Genomic DNA, 13,515 nt, shown 5'->3' with positions numbered 1-13,515 from the left:
TTAATAACCTAGACCTAATTGACATATATAGAGTATACCACCCAACATCAAGCAGTTACCCTTTTTTCTCAGAAGCACATGGATCCTTCTCAAAAATAGATCATATATTATGTCACAGGGCAACTCTTAGACAATATAAAGGAGTAGAGATAATACCATGCATCTTATCTGATCATAATGGAATGAAACTGAAAATCAATGATAAAAGAAGGAAGGAAAAAGCATACATCACTTGGAGAATGAACAATAGGTTACTGAATGATCAATGGGTTATAGAAGACATCAAGGAGGAAATTAAAAAATTCTTAGAGATAAATGAAAACACAGACACAACATATCGGAATCTATGGGACACATTGAAAGCAGTTCTAAGAGGAAAATTCATTGCTTGGAGTTCATTCCTTAAAAAAAGAAAAAACCAACAAATAAATGATCTCATACTTCATCTCAAAATCCTTGAAAAAGAAGAGCAAAACAACAGCAAAAGAAGTAGAAGGCAAGAAATAATTAAAATAAGAGCTGAAATTAATGAAATCGAAACAAAAGAAACAATTGAAAAAATTGACAAAACTAAAAGATGGTTCTTTGAAAAAATAAACAAAATTGACAGACCCTTAGCAATGCTAGCGAAGAGAAGAAGAGAGAGAACTCAAATTACTAGCATACGGGATGAAAAAGGCAATATCACAACAGACACTTCAGAAATACAGAAGATAATCAAAAACTATTTTGAATCCTTATACTCCAATAAATTAGAAGATAGTGAAGGCATAGATAAATTTCTTAAGTCATATGATCTGCCCAGATTGAGTCAGGAGGATATAGAAAACCTAAACAGACCAATATCAATTGAGGAAATAGAAAAAACCATAAAAAGACTACCAACTAAGAAAAGCCCAGGACCGGATGGGTATACAGCAGAATTTTACAAAACCTTTAAAGAAGAACTAATACCAATACTTTTCAAGCTACTTCAGGAAATAGAAAAGGAGGGAGAACTTCCAAATTCATTCTATGAGGCCAACATCACCCTGATACCTAAACCAGACAAAGACACTTCAAAGAAAGAAAACTACAGACCAATATCTCTAATGAACCTAGATGCAAAAATCCTCAATAAAATTCTGGCGAATCGGATACAAAAACATATCAAAAAAATTGTACACCATGATCAAGTAGGATTCATCCCTGGGATGCAAGGCTGGTTCAATATACGGAAATCAATAAATGTTATTCACCACATCAATAGACTTAAAAATAAGAACCATATGATCATCTCGATAGATGCGGAAAAAGCATTCAACAAAGTACAGCATCCCTTTATGTTCAAAACTCTAGAAAAACTAGGGATAACAGGAACATACCTCAATATTGTAAAAGCAATCTATGCTAAGCCTCAGGCTAGCATCATTCTGAATGGAGAAAAACTGAAGGCATTCCTCTAAAATCTGGAACAAGACAGGGATGCCCTCTCTCTCCACTTCTCTTCAACATAGTTCTCGAAACACTGGCCAGAGCAATTAGACAGACGAAAGAAATTAAAGGCATAAAAATAGGAAAAGAAGAACTTAAATTATCACTATTTGCAGATGATATGATTCTATACCTAGCAGACCCAAAAGGCTCTACAAAGAAACTATTAGTGCTAATAAATGAATTCAGCAAAGTGGCAGGATATAAAATCAACACGCATAAATCAAAGGCATCCCTGTATATCAGCGACAAATCCTCTGAAATTGAAGTGAGGACAACCACTCCATTCAAAATATCTTCAAAAAAAATAAAATACTTGGGAATCAACCTAACAAAAGAGGTGAAAGACTTATACAATGAAAACTACAGAACCCTAAAGAGAGAAATAGAAGAAGATCTTAGAAGATGGAAAAATATACCCTGTTCATGGATAAGCAGAACTAACATCATCAAAATGGCGATATTACCAAAAGTTCTCTATAGGTTTAATGCAATGCCAATCAAAATCCCAACGGCATTTCTTGTAGAAATAGAGAAAGCAATCATGAAATTCATATGGAAAAATAAAAGACCCAGAATAGCAAAAACAATGCTAAGCAGGAAGTGTGAATCAGGCGGTATAGCGATACCAGACTTCAAACTATACTACAGAGCAATAGTAACAAAAACAGCATGGTACTGGTACCAAAACAGGCGGGTGGACCAATGGTACAGAATAGAGGACACAGAAACCAATCCACAAAACTACAACTATCTTATATTTGATAAAGGGGCTAAAAGCATGCAATGGAGGAAGGATAGCATCTTCAACAAATGGTGCTGGGAAAACTGGAAATCCATATGCAACAAAATGAAACTGAATCCCTTTCTCTCGCCATGCACAAAAGTGAATTCAAAATGGATCAAGGAGCTTGATATCAAATCAGAGACGCGCCGTCTGATAGAAGAAAAAGTTGGCTACGATCTACAGTCGGTGGGGTCGGGCTCCAAATTCCTCAATAGGACACCCATAGCACAAAAGTTAATAACTAGAATCAACAAATGGGACTTACTCAAACTAAAAAGTTTTTTCTCAGCAAAAGAAACAATAAGAGAGGTAAATAGGGAGCCTACACCCTGGGAACAAATCTTTACTCCTCACACTTCAGATAGAGCCCTAATATCCAGAGTATACAAAGAACTCCAAAAATTAGACAATAAGAGAACAAACAACCCAATCAACAAATGGGCCAAGGACCTGAACAGACACTTCTCAGAGGAGGACATACAGTCAATCAACAAGTACATGAAAAAATGCTCACCATCTCTAGCTGTCAGAGAAATGCAAATCAAAACCACCCTAAGATACCATCTCACTCCAGTAAGATTGGCAGCCATTATGAAGTCAAACAACAACAAGTGCTGGCGAGGATGTGGGGAAAAGGGTACACTTGTTCATTGCTGGTGGGACTGCAGATTGGTGCAGCCAATTTGGAAAGCAGTATGGAGATTTCTTGGAAAGCTGGGAATGGAGCCACCATTTGACCCAGCTATTCCCCTTCTTGGTCTATTCCCTAAAGACCTAAAAAGAGCATGCTACAGGGACACTGCTACATCGATGTTCATAGCAGCACAGTTCACAATAGCAAGACTGTGGAACCAACCTAGATGCCCTTCAATAGACGAATGGATAAAAAAAAATGTGGCATTTATACACAATGGAGTATTACTCTGCATTAAAAAATGACAAAATCATAGAATTTACAGGGAAATGGATGGCATTAGAGCAGATTATGCTAAGTGAAGCTAGCTAATCCCTAAAAAACAAATGCCAAATGTCTTCTTTGATATAAGGAGAGTAACTAAGATCAGAGTAGGGACGAAGAGCAGGAGAAGAAGATTAACATTTAACAGGGATGAGAGGTGGGAGAGAAAGGGAGAGAGAAGGGAAATTGCATGGTAATGGAAGGAGACCCTCAGGGTTATACAGTGGAGGGGGTAGAGAGAGAGGAGGGGAGGGGAGGGGAGAGGTGGGGAGGGGTGAGGGGGGAGGATGGGAAAGGCAGCGGAGCACAACAGACACTAGTATGGCAATATGTAAATCAATGGATGTGTAACTGATGTGATTCTGCAATCTGTGTATGGGGTGAAGGTGGGAGTTCATAACCCACTTGAATCAAAGTGTGGAATATGATATGTCAAGAAATTTGTAATGTTTTGAACAACCCACAATAAAAAATTAAAAATATATAAAAAAAAAAGAAATGTATCGATATCTTCACTATCTTCTATTTTATTGGAATATAGGGTTTCAAAATACTTTCTAATTATCTTCTGTATTTCTGTGGTGTCCGTTGTGATATTGCCTTTTTCATCCCGTATGTTAGTAATTTGAATTCTCTCTCTTCTTCTCTTCATTAGCGTGGCTAAGGGTCTGTCGATCTTATTTATTTTTTCGAAGAACCAACTTTTAGTTTTTCCAATTTTTTCAATGGTTTTTTTTGTTTCAATTTCGTTGATTTCCACTCTGATTTTAATTATTTCTTGTCTTCTACTACATTTGCTGTTGTTTTGCTCTTCCTTTTCTAGGGTTTTGAGATGAAGTGTGAGTTCATTTATTTGTTGGTTTTTTCTTTTTTTGAGGAATTTCCCTCTTAAAACTGCTTTCATTGTGTCCCATAGATTCCGGTATGTTGTGTCTGAATTGTCATTTATCTCTAAGAATTTTTTGATTTCCTCCTTTATGTCCTCTGTAACCCATTGATCATTCAGTAACATATTGTTCATTTTCCAGGTGACGCAGGATTTTTCCTTCCTTTTTTTATCATTGATTTCCAGTTTCATTCCATTATGATCAGATAAGGTGCATGGTATTATCTCCACACCTTTATATTTACTAAGAGTTGCCCTATGGCATAGTATATGGTCTATCTTTGAGTAGGATCCATGTGCTGCTGAGAAGAACGTGTATCCACTTGATGATGGTTGATATATTCTATATATGTCGGTTAAGTCTAGGTTATTGATTGTGTTATTGAGTTCTATAGTTTCTTTATTCAGCTTTTGTCTGGAGGATCTGTCTAATGGAGAGAGCAGTGTGTTGAAGTCACCCATAATTATTGTGTTGTGGTCTATTTGACTCTTGAACTTGAGGAGAGTTTGTTTTATGTACGTTGCAGCACCATTATTTGGTGCATACATATTGATAATTGTTATGTCTTGTTGGTGGATGGTTCCTTTTAACAGTATATAGTGTCCTTCTTTATCCCTTTTGATTAACTTAGGTTTGAAGTTGATTTTATTTGATATGAGTATGGCCACTCCTGTTTGCTTCCGAGGGCCATGTGAGTGGTATGATTTTTCCCAACCTTTCACCTTTAGCCTGTGTATGTCTTTTCCTATCATATGAGTCTCCTGAAGGCAGCATATTGTTGGATCTGTTTTTTTTAATCCAGGTTACTAGCCTATGTCTCTTGATTGGTGAATTTAAGCCATTAACATTTAAGGTTACTATTGAAATATGGTTTGTACTTCCAGTCATGTTTATTTATTTATTTATTTTAGTTTGGCTAGTTTTTCCTCTTTGGTTATTTTTCTCCCCCTTTACTGAGATACCTCCCACTGTTAGTTTTGGGTGCTATTTTTCAATTCCTCTTCTTGTAGTATTTTGCTCAAAATGCCTTGCAATGCTGGTTTTCTGGCTGCGAATTCTTTTAACTTTTGTTTATCGTGAAATATTTTAATTTCATTATCAAATCTGAAGCTTAATTTTGCTGGATACAGTATTCTTGGTTGGAATCCATTATTTTTCAGCGTTTGAAATACGTTGTTCCAGGATCTTCTCGTTTTCAACGTCTGTGATGAAAAATCAGCCGTTAACCTAATTGGTTTACCCCTGAATGTAATCTGCCTCCTTTCTCTCATAGCTTTTATTATTCTCTCCTTGTTCTGTATGTTGGATATCTTCATAATTATATGTCTTGGAGTTGGTCTGTTACAGTTTTGAATGTTTGGGGTCCTGTAGGCTTCCAGGATTTGGCAATCCATTCCATCTTTCATATCTGGGAAGTTTTCTAGGATTATTTCATTTAATAGGTTTTCCATTCCTTTGGTTTGAACCTCCATACCTTCTTCTATCCCAATGACTCAAGTTTGTTTTTTTATGACATCCCATATCTCTTGGATAGATTGCTCATGAGTTTTAAGCATCCTTTCTGTGTTGACTATATTCTTTTCAAGTTGATAAACTTTGTCTTCATTATCTGATGTTCTGACTTCTACTTGATCTAGTCTATTTGTAATATTCTCCTTTGAGTTTTTAATTTGGTTTATGGTTTCCTGCATTTCTAGGATTACTGTTTGATTTTTTTTTTAATCTCTATCTCCTGGTAGAGCTCATTCTTTACCATTTGAATTTGTTTGTTTAATTCGTTTTCAAAATATACTTTCATTTCTTGGACTTGCTGTCTCATGTCTTCTCTAATATTCCGTTCCATCTGAGTTAGGTATGCCTTGAGTTCTTTCTCTGTCCATTTTTCTGATGCCTCTAGATCCTCCTGTAGATTTAAGTTGTCCTGCATTGTTTGTAATCCTTTTTTCCCTTGTTTTTTCATGTTGTTCACGTTACTTTCCAGCTCTGTTTGACTGCTGTGTTTCTGCTTTCTCCTATAAATTTGTTTTGGTTTTGTATATCTCTGTTGTCTCTCCTTCGTGATGGGAGATTATGCCTAGAAATGTTGGGCTTTATTGTACTTTAAAGCTGATTCATTCAATTCATAAAAGGCTTCCGGATTCTGTATGCATATAGTGATTTGTTGTCTGTTCTTAGGACTTTATGTTTAGGTTAGGTGCTATGATGGTATGAGGGTTAGTATGTCTTGGCTACTTTAGAAGATTGCTCTACTGAAGGGGGATACTAACAGGTGATTGGATCAGGGTGTTGGTAGTAGCTAGGTATTTAGGTGCCCTATAGATAGCCTCAAGACATTCACCTATTTGCATTTAGACAATTACACGTAATGGAAGACGTAATGCTTGGGGTGAAAGTTGGGGGGTAGGGGAAGGAAGGTGCTCTTAAAAAGAAAGAAGGAGAGAGAGATAGATAGATTAGAGGAGAATGGAAAGAACAATAAAACTTGAAACAGGAAAGAAAGAAAGAAGGAAAAGGGGAGAAAAGAACAAAGAGAGAAAAAAAAAGAAAAAAGAAAAAAAATTGAAGTCTTAGAGATCCATTTTCTTCTCTTCCAGTAGGCGGAGCTGTGCCCTCCGAGCCGAGCTTCTGCCCTCTATGTGCCGATAGCAATCCCTGTAAGGCGGCTCCTGGGAGTCTCTCAATCCTGTTAGTCCAGAGCCGTTGTTTCACTTCTCCGGCCCCTCCCCCCTTCCTCCTGCCAGCCAGCCAGCCAGGTCCTGTTCACTGGAGGTGGTTCCCCAAAGATCTGGTTACACTTGCAGCCCCACCGCGTGTCCTATTTCCCGAACGACTGAGCACTCTCTCCATCATTCATCTAAGCCCCAGTGCTGTGGTGTGGTGATCTGGGGACCAACAGTTTAATTTTTCCAGACCCCTTTGGTGTGCATGCCCCCAGAAACTGGCAGCTAAGACCTTGGGTGTCGCAGCTGGTGGTAAGGGGAGTTGGGGATTGGGAATCCCCTCTGTGTCCCTACAGACACGCCCCCAGGGAGATTCCCGAGGTTTCCTGGCTGCTTGTATCTGGAGGGGGTGGGAGTCACACACCTGCTAAAGTGGATTCCGCTGGGAAGGAATTCCATTGGCCGAACTCCGGTGACGTCACCTCTCTGCTATGGTGGGCCCCAGGCTCCTTGCCGGAGTGTCTGAAGGGAGGGGTGGGACTGGTCTGTCTCTGGTTGGTTTCAGCTCCCGGTTCGCTACTTCATGAAGGCCTGGCTAGAGACCTCTTCCTAGAGTCCCTGCGCTGCTCCTGCTGAGCCGCACCTCGGGGGCTAGCCGCCCAGTCGCGGGGTCCGCAGGCGGGCGGTTGCCGAGTGGGCAGCAGCTGGCGGGTCCGGACCTCTGCGCCGCCGCGTGGCAGAAATTCACTCATCTGGGGCAAACTGTCACCTCCAAAAATCCTACCAATTGCCGGCCAGTCTTTCTTCAGTGGAATTTCGCCAGGAGCCTCTCAGCAGGTAGAATCCAAGCGTATCGATGCGTCTCTCTGACCCCGTTACTGAGGAGGTACTGAAAGCGCTGCCTCCCCGCCTGCCGCCATGTTGGATCTAATAAAAAATACTTTCACATGCCTTTAAACATGTTAAGATAACCTGGCTAGAGAATATGATGGAGTTACATGGTTAACTGATATCTTCATTTCCCTCACTGGCAGACCTCAGTGGGAATGTCCTTTCTTGCTGCCATTCCTCTCTTCTTGCCTAGCATCCCTTCTCCCTTCCCCACACACCTGGATACTCTGGAGTGAGTTGGGAAATCATGCCTTTGGGGGGATCTTGGCATCTCACCCTATTTATAATCCTCAGCCTGTAGACATGTCTCCATTTCTGGAGTCTAGAAAACAGAAAAGGAGCTGCTGTCTCTCCTGTGCAAATCACTCATCTGGAAGGTCACCTACTGCAAATGGGCAGAGAGCTGACCCATAGGAAGGGGCAACTGGGTCGAGTTCCCTGGGCCCCTGACCCTCAGAAGTGTTCATGGCTGGTAGACTCTGTGTAGTGGGTACTGAAAGACTCTGAGGGTCAAGGTCTCCTCTAGTCATCTGGCTTTGTCACTTAAAGACTCAGTTACAAAGATGTGAGGACATTTGAAAATCTCAAAATTTACAAATACAGAGACAGATGAGGTGTGTCTCTTGTGATAATCTTTATTCATTTATTTACTGAAAAAAGGTACTGCAGCTACTTTAGGCCCAGCCAGGCTGGTGCCACTTACATTTGTCAACTCTGCAGTTTATTCCAGGAATGCCTGGGTGGTCCTGTCATATAAAACCTGTTAGTGTCACTTCACCAGAGGGATGGCAACTGTATCATTGTCATCGGGTAAACAACACGGTGGTGCCCTGATGAAGCGAAACACCACAAGAATGCGGCTGCTCCTGCTGTTTACTATCTAAGGCTGCACAAGGATTATCCCCGGACACAGTGAAACAAGAGAAAGATGTGCAGGCCGTGGGTTTGATCCCCCACACCAAAAAAAAAAAATTAAAAAATAAGCCAGAAAGGATGCAGAGGTAAAGATCTTGGAAAGGAAGAGAGAAAATGATCACTATGAAATATAATTGTAAACATAAAAACCTAAACTACTAACAACAAAAGAATGTGATTCGGTGAAGGTGAAGGATAACCACACTGTCGTTTATACCTTCTGATTTTAAAATGTTTATCCTCCCAACTCTGAAAATTCTCTTCCAGACCATGTCCTCAAATTACCCAGCAGAATCTTTCTGAACTGGTACAAAGAATATAGTAAGCTGATTAAGCACTTTTCCTAAGCAGCCTATTAAGAAACAACAACACCCAAAACCCCACAGGGGAGTTTTTGGCATGTTTATCATCCTAGAATCACTAGCAGCCCTCAGTTTGTCCCCTCCCCTGAAATAGAGGTGGTCCTCACACTCTTCCACTCAGGTGAATGGGGTTTCTGATCATGACCAAAGGAAAATCAACTCCCAGAGAAAGGTTTGTCACAGCCCTTTCAATAACCATTGTCCCTGCACGTCCTATAATAATGCTTGAAATCAGACTGCACTGATCCAGTTAGAGGCCAGGATTAAGGAAATCTGCTTAGAATTGAATTGAGTCAGCAGAGCTACCTACTGCCAAGAGAAATGCATTCCACAGAGTGCCCTTCAGAGAACCTCTCCTTACCAGACTGCAAACCTTTGACTTCTTTTCACTTGATACATAACCATCCAGAATTCATTTCAACATGGCTGTAAATATGTGTTCATACATGTTCAGAGCATATTACTTACGCTTCCATTTTTCCTGGACAATATATTCAGTCTTACACAGGACTTTGTTATTCTAACTCAGGGATAAAAAATGACATGTTGTATAGTTTTGGTATAAATTGCATACATTCTAGATAATTTCACTGTATAATTTTATAGGGTTTTAAATACATCAGAATAATGAAAGAGTTTAAATATTACCTTTCAAATTAAAACCAGGTTTTCTGAGTTTAAGCCTTTAATAAAAATTTTAAAAAATGAGCAGTGGAGCTTATTCTCCCATCAACCAGATGCAACACAATCTGTCCCTGCTTTTTCTCACCCATGCTTTTTCTTCTATGCATTTGTTTCTCATGCCATACTTGATTTTATCTATGGCTATTGTATTTGATCTAGAAGGTTCTCTTACTACGTATCCTCATGCATATGTGTTTGCATTAATATTATCCATCCAAGTCTAAAACTCTGAGGTGGAGAGCTCTATAGGATTGAACACAGTGGGTTTTAACTTGACTCCAAATACCGAAATAGTCTTTGTTCATCTACCCCCTAAGTATTATGCATTATGAGCTGAGAGTTTCAGGTCAACTAGTGTTAATAATAATAACTAATAGGAATGAATTGTACAGGCATCATCAGTAGCATCCTGGACCAACTAGACAAACTCTCAGAAATATTTGAGAAAACTGAGAATGCAGATTTTATTTTGACATAATATTTTTAAACTGGTTACCAGGGACAGGGGAATTATCACACCTAAATATAGCTACAATACTGAAAGAGTGTCTTCAACATACAGAAATACAAATCAAAACCACACTGAGATGCCATTTCACACTCATAAGGATAGCTGTTATAAAACAAAACAAAAACAAAGCAGAACAAGTGTTGGCCAAGACAGGGAGAAACTATAATACCTGTACATATGGCACAGAGATATAAATGGTGCAGGTGCTATGGCACACAGTATGCTAATTCCCCAAGATGTTAAATACCATTTGATCCAATAATTCCACTCCTGGTGTATGCCTAAAAGAACTGAAAGCAGAGACTCAAATATGTGCACACCCATGATCATAGCAGCATTTTTCACAAGAGTTGAAAGGTGGAAACAACCAAAATGACGATGGATGGATAAATGAATAAATAAAATGATATACACATACAATGGAATAGAATCTGACCTTAAAAAGGAAAGAAATTTGAAAGGGTGTTTGAATGTATTACCTCTTAAAATTCATAGGTTGAAACCTAACCCCCAAAGCTATGGTATTAAGAGGTGGAACTTTGGGGAAGTGATCAGATCATTAGGGCAGAGCTCTCATTAGTGGAATTAATGCCCTTATAAAAGAGAACCCTTACTCCTTCCATCATGTGAGTGCACAACTAGAAGACACTGTCTATGAACCAGAAAGTGGGCCTTTCCCAACATTGAATCTGCCAGCATCCTGATCCTAGACTTCCCAGCATGTAGAATTGTGAGAAATAAATTTCTGCTGTTTAAAAGATCCAGCTTGTGGTATTTTGTTATAGTAGCCTGAATGAACTAAGACAATATGCTACAACATGAATGAACCTTAAAGATTATGATTACTAAAATAAGTCAGATATAAAAGGACAAACATTTTAAGCTCCTACTTATATCAGGTACCTAAAATAGTCAAATTCACAGGAACAGGAAGTAGAATGATGATTTCCAGAGGCTGAAGGGAGGTGGCAATGGGGACTTAGTGTTTAATGGATGTGGAGTTTTAGTATTGTAAGCTAAATTTTAAAAAGCTCTGGGGATGCATGGTTGTGCTGATTATACAATATGAATTCTCTTAACTCTACTTAACTGTATACTTCAAATAGTTGAAATAGTGAATTTTGTGTTATGCACATTTTATAATGAAGAAAGAGGAAGCAACAACATCAACAAAACTTTATTCAGGCATGAACACCAATTAGCTGGAATAATGCTATTAGAGACTTGCAAATTGAATAATAACAAACTGCTCATTGAATTTTTTCTTTTCTAACTCAGTTAAAAGTGGGCCACTTATAAATTATGATAGAACATCATTACATAGCAAATATCTGATGGCCACAACTTTTTTCTTCCCTTTGGGAATTTGGAGGAAGCATATTCCTTCACCATCCGTAGCTGCCTGCTGTATGTGACCTCACACACTCTCTGAGCATCCTTCCTGGGTGACCGGCCAATCAGTCCCAGGGCTTCATCTTCCACCTATATGCTGATGATTCCCAAATCTGTCTCCATCCTAGAAGCTTGTTCTAACTCCAGAACTCAGCTGCTTGCTGGATCTCTCCACTCAGATGTCATTGTAGGGACTTCAAATGTCAGATGCAAACCCCTCTTCTCCCACACTTCCTCCCCCAGCCCTTGCTGGCCCTCCTCTGTCACTCCTCCCTCTAGAGCACCACTGTCTCCTTTCATTGTCCCCCCAGCCAGTGCCCAAGCCCCAGTCCTTCTAGTTGGCTTCTCCTTCTTCACCACCCACTTCTAACATGTCAGCCAGCATGCTGTGTCTCTTTCCTGCCCATCACCCCAATCCCTCCCCTTCTCTCCATCATGGCTATCAGTGCCATTGCTCTGGTTCTGTGCTCCCCACCCCGTGTACCCCTACACTGATGCCAGAGCAAACTGACTAGTCTTGGGTCAAAATCTTTCATCTCTTCCTGCAAAAAGCCCATACTCTTTAACATGCAGCAAGGTCTTGGTTCTGCACAGAGCTTGCTTCTGTTTGGGGTGCCCTGTCCTCCACTTGTGGGCCACTCAGAGACCAGATATGGAGTGCCAGATATGCTCATTAAATCTTGGTTGAGTAAATCATGATCATCATCATCAACATCATGATGCTTTTCAGCCTTTCCCCCCTTTCTAGCCTCTTCTAGTATCTTCCCTCCATCCCCTTCACTCCAGCCATGCTTCACTTCTTTTGGTTTTCCTGAAGGAATAAGCTATTTCTGTCTCCCAGGCTTTGCAGAGATTTTAAACAACTGATTTGTTCAAGAACTCAGGTTATCATATGTGACCCTGCACCCAGTAGTTCATCTCACCAGGCTTCAGATTTCTCATCAGTGAAACAGAACAGATATCTGCTTCACAAAATTGTAGTGAGGATTAAATAAAATACACAAAAACAGTTTGGAAATCCTACATTACTATAAAATGTTATTTTGTAGTTCACCAAAGCGTATTTTAAATGCCACCACTTCCAAGGAGCCTTTTAAACAACCTAAGCAGAAACCATCTGTCTCTCCCTAGAAGCCCCACCCAACAGCCCATAGGCCTTTATGACTTCTGTTACATGCACCTTAATTATCCAAGTTCATGTCCCATGTTTACAACATGATCACAAATTTCATGAACTCAGCAACCTATGGTTCAGCATTCTGTGGTTCTTTTTATCCCTTTGAGGTTTCAAGGGTCTAGAGAAAAAAAAAAAAGCCTGAGATTTGAGGAGATATACACAAAATGTCCATGGGGAAGTACCTGGGAGGCTTCTGTTTGGGGTTCTCTTGAAATCAGGTATCCAGCCACCTGATGAACCTATCCACCAAAACCTCTGTGCCACACTAGAATGACAAGACCTTGCCCCCTTCCTCATACCCACACCTGTGCAGGCATTGCTAATCAACTGTGGACTCTGTCTGCCTGAGCCTGGAGGGGACCAGGGATTTTTTCAACACGGCTCTGGGCAGCCATGACTAATTAATCAGCTGGCTTAAAGTCACTATGAGAAAGATGAGGGTTAAAAAAGAAAGAAGGGGCTGGAATTGTAGCTCAGCAGTAGGGCGCTCGCCTAGCATATGCGAGGGCTTAGGTTCTATCCTCAGCACCACATAAAAATAAATAAATTTTAAAAAGGTATTGTGTCCAACTACACCTAAAAAATAAATATTTTAAAAAGAAAAGAAAAAAGAAAGAAAGAAGTCACTTCGGCTGTGGCAAGTGAATTGATGAGACTTGAAAAGGGCAGTCAAACCCTGGATACCATCTCATGTTAGGGCTGAGAGAAAAATGTCCAGCCTATAGTTACACAAGGAGATTTGTCTCAAACTTAAAGGCCAAATATATCCAGAGGTGGTCCCCTCCAGAATCCCAGAGGTCCCTGATGAAGGACATCTC

This window comes from Marmota monax, unplaced genomic scaffold (assembly GCF_021218885.2).
Source record: "Marmota monax isolate L192 unplaced genomic scaffold, Marmota_monax_Labrador192_F-V1.1 WCK01_AAM20220418_F8-fsc00070, whole genome shotgun sequence".
Classification (NCBI taxonomy): Eukaryota; Metazoa; Chordata; class Mammalia; order Rodentia; family Sciuridae; genus Marmota; species Marmota monax.
The sequence above is the reverse complement of the archived record's forward strand: the minus strand, read 5'-3'. Positions refer to the sequence as shown.